General features: G+C 43.6%; 1 long non-coding RNA gene across 2 annotated transcripts in view; it reads right to left on the bottom strand.

Annotated features, from left to right (window-relative positions):
- Nucleotides 1–13258, bottom strand: part of LOC121533761 — a 60286-nt gene extending 47028 nt beyond the window's left edge. For both annotated transcript variants that reach the window (XR_005994493.2, XR_005994494.1), the window contains exons 1-3: nucleotides 12899–13258; nucleotides 11664–11800; nucleotides 10320–10385 (exon numbers count right to left, since the gene is read on the bottom strand). This is a non-coding gene — a long non-coding RNA (uncharacterized LOC121533761). The remainder of the gene's footprint in view (nucleotides 1–10319; nucleotides 10386–11663; nucleotides 11801–12898) is intronic.
- Between the last annotated feature and the right edge of the window lie 1538 nt (nucleotides 13259–14796).

Genomic DNA, 14796 nt, shown 5'->3' with positions numbered 1-14796 from the left:
GCAAGCTTCCCACTCTTCTTTGGTTTGAAGGGGATATTGTTAGGTCTATTTGACGCTTAATGATCTTGTTTGGTCTGTTCTGGTTGCTTTTGACTGTGTTGTTCATCTGACTGTGTGCTATTGAGTATCTGGTCTCTCTCTTGTTATGGACCCTGTTAGATCTGTCGACTGAGGTAGATAGGTCTCTCTTTTGTTGTAATCGACTGTTTGTAATCGACATGTTTTTGATGTTTGGCTGACTCCCTTCCAGGTGCATTTTGACTGTTAGATCCTCTGATCTAGATTAGGTCTCACTGATGTTGCTTTGGGTGTCTCTGTGTTGTGTCACTGACATGTTGTTGGCTTTATTTCGTCCTCTGTCTGTCTGTGTTGTAGACTGTGTTTGGTCTCTTGTGTTGGGTGCGTGTCAGCCTAGCTGCACTCTGCCTTTCTTCAGGAGCTCAAAGGCTAGGAGACCATGGGGGTGGCACTCAGCAGGACAAATCACTTCAGAGAGGGAGGAAAGCCTGGCCAGGGTTATCTTCCCCAGCTACCCGAGCTGGCCATGTGGATAATGCCACAATGAATGTGATTTCACCCCCCCCCCACCCAAAAAAAAGGGAGAGATATTTTTTAGTTATTTCAAAGAGCTGGCAAAAATCTAGCTTTTCAAAAAGCTTGGCTTGAGGGAAAAAAGTGACATAAGCCCTTAAGCACTTCAACTCATTGGTCCTTGGATTTTCATTTTCTCGTTTTTTTTCTATTAGTGGTATTTTTTAAATATTATTTCTACTACTATTATCGTTTGCTCATGCAAAGCTGTTTGGATACGTGAAATGTGTTTGCCTCTTTAGAGATGACTCTTTCCTCTTTTGTATTAACAGGCGTTAAATGTTATTTCGAGGAGATCAGGTCTCTTGGATAGTGGGAGATATTTATGATTCTCTCTCACTCGCTCACACACGATTATCTCGCTCTCTCTCACACACACACACACACACACACACACACACACACACACACAAAAGCAGAGATTCTCTCTCCATTGCTTGATCTGCATCTGCTCAGTTCCTCTCTGCTGGCTCGACAGCACGGAGAGAGAGAATGCCTTATCAAATTTACATAGGTACGCAAGCCCTCAGCGCTTCTGGGATCCCTCATTACGGAACAAATAATGATTTTATGAAAATGAAATTCAACAGCTGGGCTAATTTGGGCTTGGTGGTACATGTAGGCACCCTTCTTCTATCTGACTCAAGGGTGGTGTAAGGTACATCTCCTCCAATCAGTCCTCCTAAAAGACAACACACCCTAAAATGACTCGCACATTCTCTACATACATGCAAACATACCGAACACCTGCGTAAGCACAGGCATCTGATTCTATAATAACACATCACACTGATTTCCATTTTCAGCATAGAGACGACTTTGCCATTTTTCACAGAAGTCATCTGTCCATCAACCCGGGGAAGGATGAAAATAGAACAGTACGATAGATCCTTTTAGCCTCCCCTCGGCTCGCAGTAATGGTAAAACCAGACCCTTCCCATCCACATGGCCAGACCCAATCCCTTCTACTCCCAGGCTCTGCAGAGCTCTTCCTTTGTCGCTGCCGTAGGAGGTCACTTTCGTTGATATGGACTTCCTTTCTTGGATGTTGGACAAATCATGTTATCGCACTGGAACCGCACAAATCTCCCAGCCTGCACGCCAGCCAGCCATGACTGCCAGTGCACATCCACCTCATTTCAGGACCGAAATAAACACCACAGTAGTGTGCACTTTCCCCCCCCCCCCCTCTCCTATAACTTCAGCTGAGTCTTTGCCTCCAGCAAGGCACAGCCATTGTCACGGTGGAGGCGGTGAGGAGTGGGCTTTTGTGACTTACTCTTGTGAGAATTGTACTTGGGTAACAGCCAGCCATTCAAACAGCATTGAAAGGGCAATAGAAGGAAGCATTAGGAAATCCAGTATGGGGTTCTTCCGCTTTAGTGTGACATTGCTAGAGGAAGAGGCTGTGTAGCTTTATTTCTCTTTATCACATTTACTTTGACCATCAAACTTTAATCCATATCTCTATGTGGCCATGTCCATTGATTGGACTCTCAGACGGTGTTTGTTTACCAGCAACAATCCTCACTTTTTCCAGCCCTCCCCCATCGTTTCACAATCCCCTTTTCCCACATCTTCCAGCCACCACCAACCTCTACATCTGACTGGGAGGCATCTGTGAAAATGGCTAACCCCTCCTTGTCTAAGGGTTGGGAAACCTAAATGGCTGAAGATTAGTCATCGATCCAGAGCTCTCCCATCTCTCTCTAGTGGCTGCGTCCCAAGGGCTCGCCGCTGACCCTCCCTCCCACTTCCGGGAAGATCTGATTGACCGGCATCCTTCAAGGAGGCGGTTGTGTGTGTGGTGTGGGTCGAGAGGGGTGATACTTTTCATTGTTTGTTGTGGTCAGATAACTTTCAGTGAGGCGTGAGAGAGGGTCTCGTTGGCCTTCAGACTGCAGCGGGTCACCACCCACACAATGAGAGGGACTATCCTTGATTGAGGCTCCGAGATAGGGAGCTTACGGATATCTCCAGCTCATTACCCTGTTATTCCTATTTGCCAATACAGTCCCAGCGCCAAGCCGCCGTCCAGCATTATAATACATGGACTTCATCTCTATGAGAAAGCAGAGGGGGGTTGGGGGGTAAAACAGTAGAAAAAGCAATTTCCCATCATTGGAGTTAGTCATCTGTCTCTGATACCCCGGCCGCCCTGGTCACATGGCGATTTTCATAAAACCAATCTCTTTGTAACAGATCTGTACGTCTGCATAGGCCACCTACATAATTGATAATACTGGCGTGTTGTGAATCATACCTGGAGGTTCCGCATGATTAGAGCTCGCCTTATCTAATATGGGTCTGGTTTCCCAAAAGCATCTTAAGGCGAAGTTCATCGTTAGAACCTTTGTAGGAGCATCATTAAATCCGAGCCGTTTACCAAAACCATTGTTACTAAAGCTGCACTTGAAAATGCTCGCTATATACCGACTGCCTCAGACCACTCGTAGAATAGTTAAGTGTGTAGCCTTGCCTCCTCGGCGTCACTTTATTTGCAGAAGATCTCCGCTAAATATAGAATCAAGATGTTTGTCTGACTGTGACTGCTGATAACTTCAGAATGAAGTTGACTACAAATACAAAGTTGCCAAAGTCTGTGCAATTGTTAAAAACAAGTGAAGGATAAAAATATGCTTAAAATGAAACTGAGATGACTGTACATCACGGGCTCTACATGGGCCTATATATTTAAATCATGTTGAAATCAATTTCATGTTCAGTCATTTGAGTTCTATTTTGCCAATACGCTACTGTAATTTTTGCCTCAATATATTTAATGATGTCTAACAACAGCGCAATGATGTGCCGAATCTGTGATTTAGTGCATTATTATTGGGTAAACATAATAAACTGCCTCAATATATGCAGCCATAGCTGGTAATATCTCTCTAAGAGCTGATCAGTTGTCAGTACTGTGGAGTAATTCTAATGTTAAGGTAAGATTTAAATGGAAAAGTTGATCTGAGTTCAATCGCTTTCGGGAAAACGGGCCTGGTCATCAAAATGGGTGCCGTGCTCAAAGGATACACTGCAATCCACATGCTGGTATGGCAACTGTGTACCTGTGTACGTGGGTCGTGTCCACTGGAGATAAAACATATTGGAGTGAACTTGTCCAATAACTTGTCTAATTTCTGGTTTTCGTTGGTTGAAAACATTTTTTTACAGTGTGCCCTACTGAACGAGCCCCAGGTGTGGGTGATTAATTCTACTATCTGACCTATCCAGACTTATATGGATCTGTCCCTGCCCACCCATCAGCATTGATCAAACATTACAGGCATAACCATCCACTCCCTTTTTAAATAATATAGTTATATCATGTCTGTGTGCTCCGTCTTTTTTGTATGTAAAGAAAACACAGTTCTCTGGGATCAATAAGTACTTTTCTGGCTTCTCTGTGCAATAGACCCTCTGATTACTAATACCATTGTTGGTTGCAGATACAAGCCTTCCATTCTTCTCTCTCTCTCTCGCTACCTCCCTCCACTCCCTCTTTTCTTATATCCCATTTGCTCTCTTCTCTCTCTCATCACTCTATCCCTCCCTCACAACATCTTCATCACATGCTCTCCTCCCTCCTTCTCTCCCTCCCTTTTCTTTCCCTCTCTTCTCCCATCCTCCCTAAACAATCACTCTCTCTCTCTCTCTCTCTCTCTCTCTTTATTGTATCATTCTGGCTTTTTGAGCTGTGGGGATTGGAGGGCATGTAACTCTTTGATTAGATTATATACCTTGTCTATTTAGAAAGGGAGATTTATCCCTTTCATTATTGGGAGAAAGCTTTTAATCAATAATTGTTGGGGGGAAATTTATGGCAGGCAGTCTGTTAAAAATCTTTGGGCGAGGTGATTTACAGGCCCAGGGGTCGAGTTAATGCAGAATTATGCGTTTTTTACACACACACAAAAAGATACAATGCATAAGATATGCTTCTTATTGTAATTTCTGCTCAGCTTCAGATTTTGTGTTTCAGTTGCACTTCTCCACACGAATGAGAAATCTTTGCTCTCATCGTCAGACCAATCAAATTCCCGCATTCACAAACAGGCATTCTATCTATAAGTATATAGGTTATAGGTTGAGAGCTTTTGTGAAAGAGCACAGTTAGAAAGATATGGCATATAGAAGCAAACCGGATGGACATCATGAAAATGATCGGAGAGGTTGAGGGTAGAGGAAGTTCAGGAGTAAAAAAAACAAAACAGAAGTATTGTAAAATTGACTGTGTCCATAAAATGTATATAGTATGTATAAACTGGAAGTAGAGGCCTAAGCATTGTTGTTCACTAGTTTACTCCAATTAGGGAAGGGATGGTGGGCTTGGAAAGTAATAAAGGGAAATATATTATTTTTTAAATGAAATGTATATGTATGTATGTGTATATATATATATATATATATATATATATATATATGCGAGAAAAAATTATTTTGGAAGCCTATCCCAAACCTTAACCCTTACCTTAACCATTCGGAGTTAATGCCAAACCTTAAAATTTCAGAGTTAATGCCTAAACTTTTTTATTTTTTTATTTCACCTTTATTTAACCAGGTAAACCAGTTGAGAACAAGTTCTCATTTACAACTGCGACCTGGCCAAGATAAAGCAAAGCAGTATCTTGGAACTTAACCTTAAACACTTTGAAATTTGACATTTGGAACAACTTCAAAATGTTACGTTTGAGAAACATGGATTAATGTCTAATTCTGACGTGGGACTTTGAGAGCTGGTTTGACTTTCAATATAAAACGCAGGTGAAATGGTTTAAAATGCAGCTTTTTTGATGCCATGCATTTTGAAAATGCAGATTTCTGGAAGCTAATGCGACCCCTGAGGCCCGTGGCCAGAGCTTTGGACGAGAGGTGGCATAGCCATCGCTCAGCCCACCTGGACACTTCCTGTCACTCAACTGCAACCTTCACACTATCCAATTTATACCGCTTTTCTCCAAAACTGATACCGTAGAAGAAAAGGCATCCTCCCAAACCCCCTTCCCAGAAATGCATGTTTTTTCTCCATTAGGTGCCATTCCCCCATGGTTGCCTTACTAGAGGGATTGCCAGACCAGACATGAGCTGTGTATTTGTCCGTGAAATGATCAGGTGGCGCAAGACAGACAGGAAATCCCACAGGTAGCTCAATGCATTATGGGAAGATTTAAGACAAAGATCCCATTCCTTCATCACTGCTGTTTTCAATCCGATGCCCCGGCTGTATTTTTGTGGCGTGTGCCTAATGTCTGCCAGGCTGATGTGTTCTTGGGGGTTTTATTGTGTTGTTGCCCTGGGTGCTCTTTCTCTCAACTTGCATGTCTGGACTTTCGACTCACTGTCCTCACGACATGACTTTCTACTCTCTTTCGCTGACTTCTGCACGCTTTTATTTGATCAATTTTCGGCAAATTCCGCTGCTTGTAAACCACTATCTCCACCATGCTTTGCTTACTGCATTGACGTTCCCTCTGCCCACCACCCGTCTCATCCTGGTAAGAGGCTTAGAGGAGCTCCTGGAAGCTGTCATTTGGCTTGGGACTGTGTGCTATTGTGGAATTGAGTTGCCGCTTTATCTCTCCTCGCCCGTGTGATTCCAGGCACCAAGTCCGCACTGTGGCCAGGCCACCACTGCTCTGCTTGGCTGGCTCCGGCAGCAGGTGTGTACACACACACACACAAATACACACACACACACACACACACACACACACACACACACACACAGGCCAGGCTTAGCTGGACCCTCTCACACACGACTGAGTCAATCTCTAATTTCTATGTTTGTACATTTTTGTGGGTTTGGAGCAAATAAAAAGGGATTGAAGAGATTGCAGTGGTTTCACAGGGGTTGGGAAAAACACGTCATACAGGCTACAGTACTTCTTTGCACAAGTTCGCCTTCCTACTGTTTACATGCTTATTTTTGGAGGCTGCAAAAGAGATTTGATCACTCTTATCTGTGGTGTAGTACACGGACAATGTCTGTTGCAACAAGATACCAGCACAAGAACAAGGTGAAAATCATATATAGGCTTTACAGGCTTTTCTTCCTTGGGTTCACACCTCGCTTCTCCTCCTCATCCTGGACGCTAGCGGAGATGAGGAACATCTCTGCGCAAACACACACTAATTGGTGCAAACGCTGCCCCCCGCAGAGAGGAAACCACTGGACACCTGAGGGCCAACCCCTATATCCCTCCTTCCCATCCCCCTCTGCCACCACCATCCCTCCACCTCCTGCCTGTCAGGTGTGTTTATGTGTGTGTGTGTGTGTGTGTGTGTGTGTGTGTGTGTGTGTGTGTGTGTGTGTGAGCAATCACAGGCCCTGCTACTGTAACTCAGTGCTTTCCCCCTCGACTGTTAATGTGGCCCCGCTGGACCCCCAGACTAGAGGGAAACCCTGGGGGGTTGTTTTTCTACCTCTCTCTGTCTGTACTCAAAGGCCACTCTATAAATCAAATAGGCCCCATAGGGGACGTACCCAGCAGCGCTCGTCCATTCAATCATATTATACCCAACACCCCCATCTCACACATACAGCACACACTAAAACAGAGCTAATATGATTGACTGATGATGCCCACTGTTGGCTCACATATGGAGTGACATTGACTTGAAGGTCTGACCTGTAAAATACCTAGGCCAAAGGGATTAGTAGGCTTGGATTGAGCCTGAATTGAGTGGAAACTTTGCCTGGGGTTTTGTAAAGTCTTGGCCTAGTCTTGATTCGTTCCTTTTCCTGTCTGCGACCCTGAATTGGGTACAACTCCATTTTGTTATGGGAAGAGATCCGTACATTATACTCTTACAGGAAAAGTAAGAGCCCAATTGGTATACCGGTATGTCAGCGTATCATTTGACAATAAAACAGAGTGAAGAACTGCAGAGCAGTTGGTAACAGCGGCATCTTGTCCTTTGAAAGTCATGGGAACACCACTTAGATTGCACACAGGTGGACTTTATTTAACTAATTATGTGACTTCTGAAGGTAATTTGTTGCCTCACCCAGGTACAAAGCCTTGTTTCATCCCCAGAGCCGCACTGATAAAGCCGCGTCCACCCAGTATGGCCGCATGCATGCTTTATATGGTTGTCTGAGTAAATGTCAAACCATGACCTTTTTGAAGAAATGTACTCTGCATTGAAGACCTGATACAACTACATGCCTTGATATACAGTAGTTTTCACTGGTGTAGTGTATCTATCGCTGACATACCCACACACCCAAACCCATCTCTCTGCTATTCTAATTCAAAATAGCCTCTTACAAAATAAAACCTATAATAAAAAGCAGGAATTCCTGGAGATGTCTATTATCAACTGGTTATTCAATTCACTGCAGTCATTTCTATCAACCTGATGCAGAGGGATATTCTCTTATTTTCAATGTCTCTCTGATCCATTTTCCCTTGCTTCTTTGGTATCACTCTAAATTATGCTGAACCTTTGCCTCCCTGCATATTCTGTCGCATTAATGCATTTACATTTTAGTCATTTAGCAGACACTCTTATCCAGAGCAACTTACAGTTAGTGAGTGCATACAGTTTCATACTGGCCCCCCGTGGGAAACGAACCCACAACCCTGGCGTTGCAAGCGCCATGCTCTACCAACTGAGCTACAGGGGACTCAGTAGTTTAGATCAGAAGGACCATGGGACATCTCCTCATCTGGAGGATGACCAGTAGTTTAGATCAGAATGACCATGAGACACTTCCTCATCTGGAGGATGACCAGTAGTTTAGATCAGAAGGACCATGGCCTTCTAATAATAATAATAATAATAATAATAATAATAATAATAATGCTAGCTGAAGATTTGGTAACAACCATTTCAAAAGATATTCAAACACCGGTCTAAATTGTATGTGTTTGTGTGTGTCTTGTGAGATGTGAAACTGTGTCCAGTTATAATGCAAATAATTTGTGTGTGTGTGTCTGTAGAGCTTTAGATGTTGCCTTTTCCACTAATGACAGACAGTTTGTTTGCACTTAAAAGTTATTCTAATTAGCTAGAAGACGGGAAGGCAAAAGCCTGAGATTTACAGCCACGCTGCATGCCAGTTCAGTAGCAGTTAGTGTTCAGCTGGGTCCCGGCTATATTGGAAAAGGCCTTTCGTTTCTCAGCCTCCCTCCCTCCCTCCATTTCCTGATTTCCGACAGTGAGTGATGGAGAGGCTGATGTATGACCCCTCTGGCCTTCACAAGGTTAACAATTATAGCCTGAGTGCCAAAAACCAGAAAGGAACTCCAGAACCGCCCCGTTAGCTTTATCTAAAATGTCCAGAGATCTGACCATCAATCTGGCTGTCGTTTGGTTCTTTGGTGACAGATATACCAGGCCTTGGCCTAGTAGGATTGATCTGACAAGTATAAAGTACCTGATATATGTTTTTAAGTGCTGTTGTTGCATCCACAGAGCACAGCTGTTGCACTTGTTCAAAGTGGCCGGTGGTTGTATGGTTGTGTTGATGGGGGGAGTGTGTCGTACAACACAGTGCAATTCACAGAAATGTATACACTGTTCTATACTTCTACTATTAGCAGTACCCATACTCTTATTTTTATACCAGTACTTATGTATGTAGGCATACATTGCCATTGTCAGTATCACAACATGTGACAGGTGTACATTTGAGAAGATTGCGTGCACAATGGTTGGTGTGGGAGTGTGGGAGTGTACTTGAGCTGGGGGTCGTTAACGCAGTGTGTGGCAGCCAGCCCAGCGGGAAGACTTGGTGATCCTGTTGAATTGTGGGTAGACCCTGGAGAGGGGTCACATGCTGAGCCTGGCTCTCACCGTTGCCACCTGTTCAAGCAGCCGATTGCATAGTCAAATGAGACCATCACCACATGGAGTACTGGGAAATTAGCACTGCAGTTGACTGAAGCATGATCCACAGAAAAATCACATTACAGGTGTGACACACACACACACACACACACATACACCTCAAGAAAATACAGCTGCTGAATGTTACAGCAGCTGTCTAGCTGATACTACGGTATGTTGCCGTTTTGCTCCTGTACTACCTCCCTTTGACTCTTGGTGTTTATTTGAGGAGGTCGGTGAACCTGAACATGGATATATTGCAATGTACAATACAACCAACAGCTGCATTGTAACCTAATGTATACACAGTAACAGTGCCTAGTTTATATCCTTGGAGCCTGTGGCTGAGATAAGTGATTGAATGAGCCCCTGACATTGAGCATGTGCTTATCCTCCCCTCTATGCCTGTGCTTGTGTGACCCTCTCATCGACCGGAGGCAAACCTTTTCCACAGAAGCAAATCACAGTTACACGGCGTTCCCCCATGCCCTGCATATCAGCTTCAAGGTGACCCCATTAAATCAACAGGGCTCAGAGGTTAAAAGGTAACCAGATTTACTGCAGGTATCGGGATTCGTCTACATCAGTGGAGAAGGAATCTTAAGACTGTCTGCCAAACTGTTCCCTTTCACTGATTGGAAGTGACAGCTTTCTTTTCTTCTAGTGAAACGATTTTTCTATCTGTACTATTTCAGTCTCAACAGGTTTAGAGAGGCGTTGACTAACTTGGAGCTGGATTGTTTGACTGTTACCAACCCTCAATATCTTAGAGGAAGACAAAGCAGAAGACAAACTAATAAGGAGAGAATAATAGAAAGAGATGCAGGTGCAGCAGTGAGAGACATGTCAGTTCTCCTAGCGTACAGTGGAGGGCACTGTGTGCTTTTCCTTACTTCATTCCCTTCCCTTTTCCTCTCGGTCAGTGATCCGCCCGCCTGGCATCCCATCGTTCTATTGGCCTGGGAGATTGAAGCAAAGACGGTTAATATCAATCAGTGGGTGCATAAACACACTCTTAAGTCACTTCTGTAATTAAGCGCAGCGGTGAGTCAGCCCTTCTAGTATGGTGATAATGGCAGTGGTGGCATGGTGGAGAGCACCTGAGGAGCTGGTGGGTGCACTAGAGCATGAGCAGCAAAGGGAGAAGTAGTGGAATGATAAATGGTCTCAGATATGGGCAGGGAGGAAGACCGTGAGGGAAAGAGCAGGAGGGAGCAGGGAGAAGGGGAGCTTAATCTCGTCATTGAAGAAAGAGCCTTCAAAAGGCAAAGAGGGAGGTTGCAAGGATGTCCATGAAGTGTTTGAAAGATCAGATTTTTTAAATGGGTTAACTGTTATTTTATGTTATGTTACCATGCAACCTGATTCCCATTCATGATATACAGTAAATGAACACTTTACTGTTGGACCCGTTCTGTAATGCACCCGGGGCATTCCCATCCGGACCCGATATGCATATATATAAATATTTGTTTATATAGAGACCCATTCCGAACGGACCTGAGGACAACTAGACCAGTTCAGTATAGACCTAGTTGGATCCAGATCCGTTCCGATCCGAGTGAGGGAAGCAGCAGAAAAGTCAATTTTTAAGCTACTTTATTAACCAAAGCTGATAAAGCGTGAGGGAGAGGAGGTAGCTGTGTGTGTAGGCTACTGTGAGTGTGAGCGAGTGACACGGGAACAGGGAGGAAGGGAGGGAGAGAAGAGAGACAGCAACCACCCAAGCCGATTCGCGCTATAGTAGACTGATAGATGCCATAGCTAGGTTATTTTTCATCCAATATGATTACTTAGTACCTGTCTTGACTGCATCAAACCGGGAAAAGCTAGTTATGATAGCTAGCTAGCTAGGCTAATTGAGGCTGCATGCGCTTTCTCGTCCTACACAGTTACAAACAACAACAACTCCATTCATAATATAAAGTAGCAGCCTGCCTGTTGGCTCTTGGTCATTGTAGCCTATCCTTCTCCTTTAACTTTTAATTCCATCATTTTAATTCCATCTTCCATTGATTAGATATCTCCTAACTTTTGCTCCACACGGAGGCTCTATGACTGTAGCCTATTGCCACTTTGATGATTTATGATTGGCTAACAACAACAAGTTAAAAGCGCCACTCTCGTGAAAAGCAAAGAGCAGAAGCATAATGACTCTCTCTCGGTCTCTCTACTGTAGCATTCACATTTGAATCTGTACGTGTCCTTCCGGACAAGTCAGTTAAAATTACACATACCTGAGACCCATGACAATCAGATCCGACCCAGACCCGTGATATTATTTAGAATTCTGGATCCGGACGCGCTCTGGTCCCGTATTGAGTCTTGGGTATTCAGGTACAGGTGCATCCGTGAAGACCTCTACTTGAGAAGGCTATAGGGAAGGGAGAAGTGAAAAGGGGTTTGGACCAGGGAAAGGCTACTAGGCTATAGTTTTGAGCCAGGCTAAAGAGGAGAACTGTTGGATGGAAACTGAGGAATCATCAAATACTTTTCTCTGATGCAACAAGCAGTTAATTCTGTCGACACACACCCACACACTGCCATCATCAACTGACTTCGTGCCTCCGTTGTGTGGGCAAGTGTACTCGTCTTCCCGTTAGCATTATTGTACATAAAATTACCGTCGCCCACAAATTACTTCCAGAACTCCTGCAATTCGAGCATGAGCAGCAGCCCCCACAAACAGTAGCTCCTACTGTACTGGACTCTATTCCTCTCGTCATCTCCCTGCTTGCTCCGTAGCTCTGTATACTACATCTACAGTCCATCTTTAAGACACATAAAACAGTAGACTTCTACTTCCTTCAAGTCTGTGCTGATATTTTAGATCTCTTTGACAGCCTCTCTGAAAGACACAGATCAACAGAAAATGCTCCTTACTACTAGACAGTGGTGTATCATGGCTTTTGGACCTTCAGTGGGGTAAAACGTTTTCTAAAATGTTATACCAAACTTAAAGATCCAGAACAACACAGAGACAGCACGCGCATTAACGTTACCAGTAACAACAACCATACTGTTTACACAACCTATGGTAGAGTAACGCCAACAACATCACCAAAAGCAACAACAGTGACACATCCAAGGATGTGAGTTTTACAGACTCATGACGCTGAAAGGACAGCGACCGTAATAACTGCACACTCCAAAGCACACTTTTTGTAAAACACATAAGCCGATAGAAAGACATCAGTCACACACAGCATGATGTTAAAGAATAAGCAGTCCATTCACTGACAAATAAGCCAGTAGGTCCCAGTCATAAGTATACAAAAACAGAACCATTAGTCTAAGCATTTCCAAATCGAACTGTTACTTCCCATTACAAACATCGTTTTCACGTTCAGCACACAAAGTAACCAGTGATCTGAAGTTGAGATGCAACAATGTTTCACAAGCATAAATCATTATTTTCAAAGAGATAGCTAACAGCAAGCGAGCTGCAATTAAAAAAAACTGCTCCACTCACCAGATGATGATCATTTATATCAACTTCTTGTTGAAAGTTCATCTTGAAAAGGGCGAAGCTAACAAATTAGCATCAACATCCGCTTCGAAAACATAGCGCAATCTCCAAATATAACGATCCTCGGTGACGAAACTGCTGCAACAGAATTCATCAAAAGAATTCGTCAAGGCTTGACGTTTTAATTTCACCATGTGGTGCCATATTTTAGCTGTCAGTCAAACTCTGCAAAAGTGAAACTAAAACAAAATTATAGGCATTCATTAGGGATAGGGTTAATTCTGAGTAGGCATTAATTCAGGGTTAAAGGTTTGGGAAAGGCTCAAAACAAAAAACAAAAGAAAAAGAGTGTCTAACACTGGGATTGAAGACGTGACCCTTGGAGAAGGAGTCGACGGCTTAAACACCCATCCACCACCCCCAAAACTGTAGCAAGCCATGAGCCTACTAGAAGGTAATAGGCACTCACATTGCCCCTAGTGGACGGTATAGCTTCCACATTTCGCCAGGTCCAAACGTAATCTGGTACCAGCAGATTCGTCACCTCCACTCGTATTCAGTTAGATAATGGGCTGCGATAACACTTGCTATTGCAGCCACCGCACACTAGCCTACAACAAAAACTAGCTAGCTTAGACCGCGTGAAAACTAGTGCTCGCTATTGCGCTATATGGAAGTTTCCATACGTTGTTGTAAAAATGGTCCCACCCATTACAAAAGAGATTAAATCAGAATTTCATTGAAAATAATAATATAATCAGAATATAATTTAAATATTATTGTTATTAAAAATATGAAATATAAATTTATTTAAAAAATACAACAATTATTTTATAAATCCTTGGGCCTTCTCTGAAGGTGTAGAAGGCCTTGATGGTTCCCCACTGCTGCTAAAGCCCCTAGCTTATTCAAGCATAACCAACCCACTAGCATATAGGTATTCAATACATCCCCTGTTTGCTGGTCCTCACATTGGTGTCTCCCATCGTGTGTGCTCTCCTTCTTCTCCCTCTCTTTCTTTCTCCATCCCTCCTTCTCTCCAAGGTACGCATGATAGCAGCTAATGCTTACAAACATTTATGGCGCTGAAGGAGTATGAAAAATACAGACTAATTCTGCAAGGGGGGTTTCAAGAGTGGAGGAGGAAGAGGTAGGGGTAGGCTGGGAGGAGTAAGCAATGCACCGGGAGTTGAATATATGCTGGTGTCATTCACATAGCAACTCTAGAGATGAGTCTACTAAACTTTGAGGTCCTTCAAAATAAACTGCTAGGCTAGGGCTAACCCAGTAGCTGTACTGTAGCTGTGCTTTGTTTAGCCTAGGGCTAATCCTCTATTGTGGCTTTATGCTAGGCTACAGCCAACCCAGTGGCTGTACTGAAACTGTGTTTTACAGTAGGCTAAAACTCACCCAGTGGCTGTAGCTGTGTTTTACAGTAAGCTAAAATTCACCCAGTGGCTGTTCTGTAGCTGTATTTCACAGTAGGTTAAAGCTAACCCAGTGGCTGTGCAATAGCTGTGTTTTACAGTTAGCTACAGTTAACCCAGTGGCTACACTGTAGCTGTGTTTTACAGCAGGCTACAGTTAACCCAGTGGCTGTACTGTAGCTATGTTTTACAGTACGTTAAAGCTAACCCAGTGGTTGTACTGTAGCAGTGTTTTACAGTAGGTTAAAGCTAACCCAGTGGCTGTACTGTACTGTAGCTGTACTTCGTTTAGGCTATGGCTAACCCTGTATTGCGGCCATGCTTTACGCTAGGCTAAAGCTAACCCAGTTGCATGAGAGACAGATGTGGGTCTTAGTCTATTGGAAAACTCACTGTTTGTGTCAACTTGTTTGGGGGCACTCCAGGCAGACTGAAAGGCCATTAAAATAAACAGATTGAGGTTAAAAACGGATT

This window comes from Coregonus clupeaformis, chromosome 20, assembly GCF_020615455.1.
Source record: "Coregonus clupeaformis isolate EN_2021a chromosome 20, ASM2061545v1, whole genome shotgun sequence".
Taxonomy (NCBI): domain Eukaryota; kingdom Metazoa; phylum Chordata; class Actinopteri; order Salmoniformes; family Salmonidae; genus Coregonus; species Coregonus clupeaformis.
The sequence above is the reverse complement of the archived record's forward strand: the minus strand, read 5'-3'. Positions and strand labels throughout refer to the sequence as shown.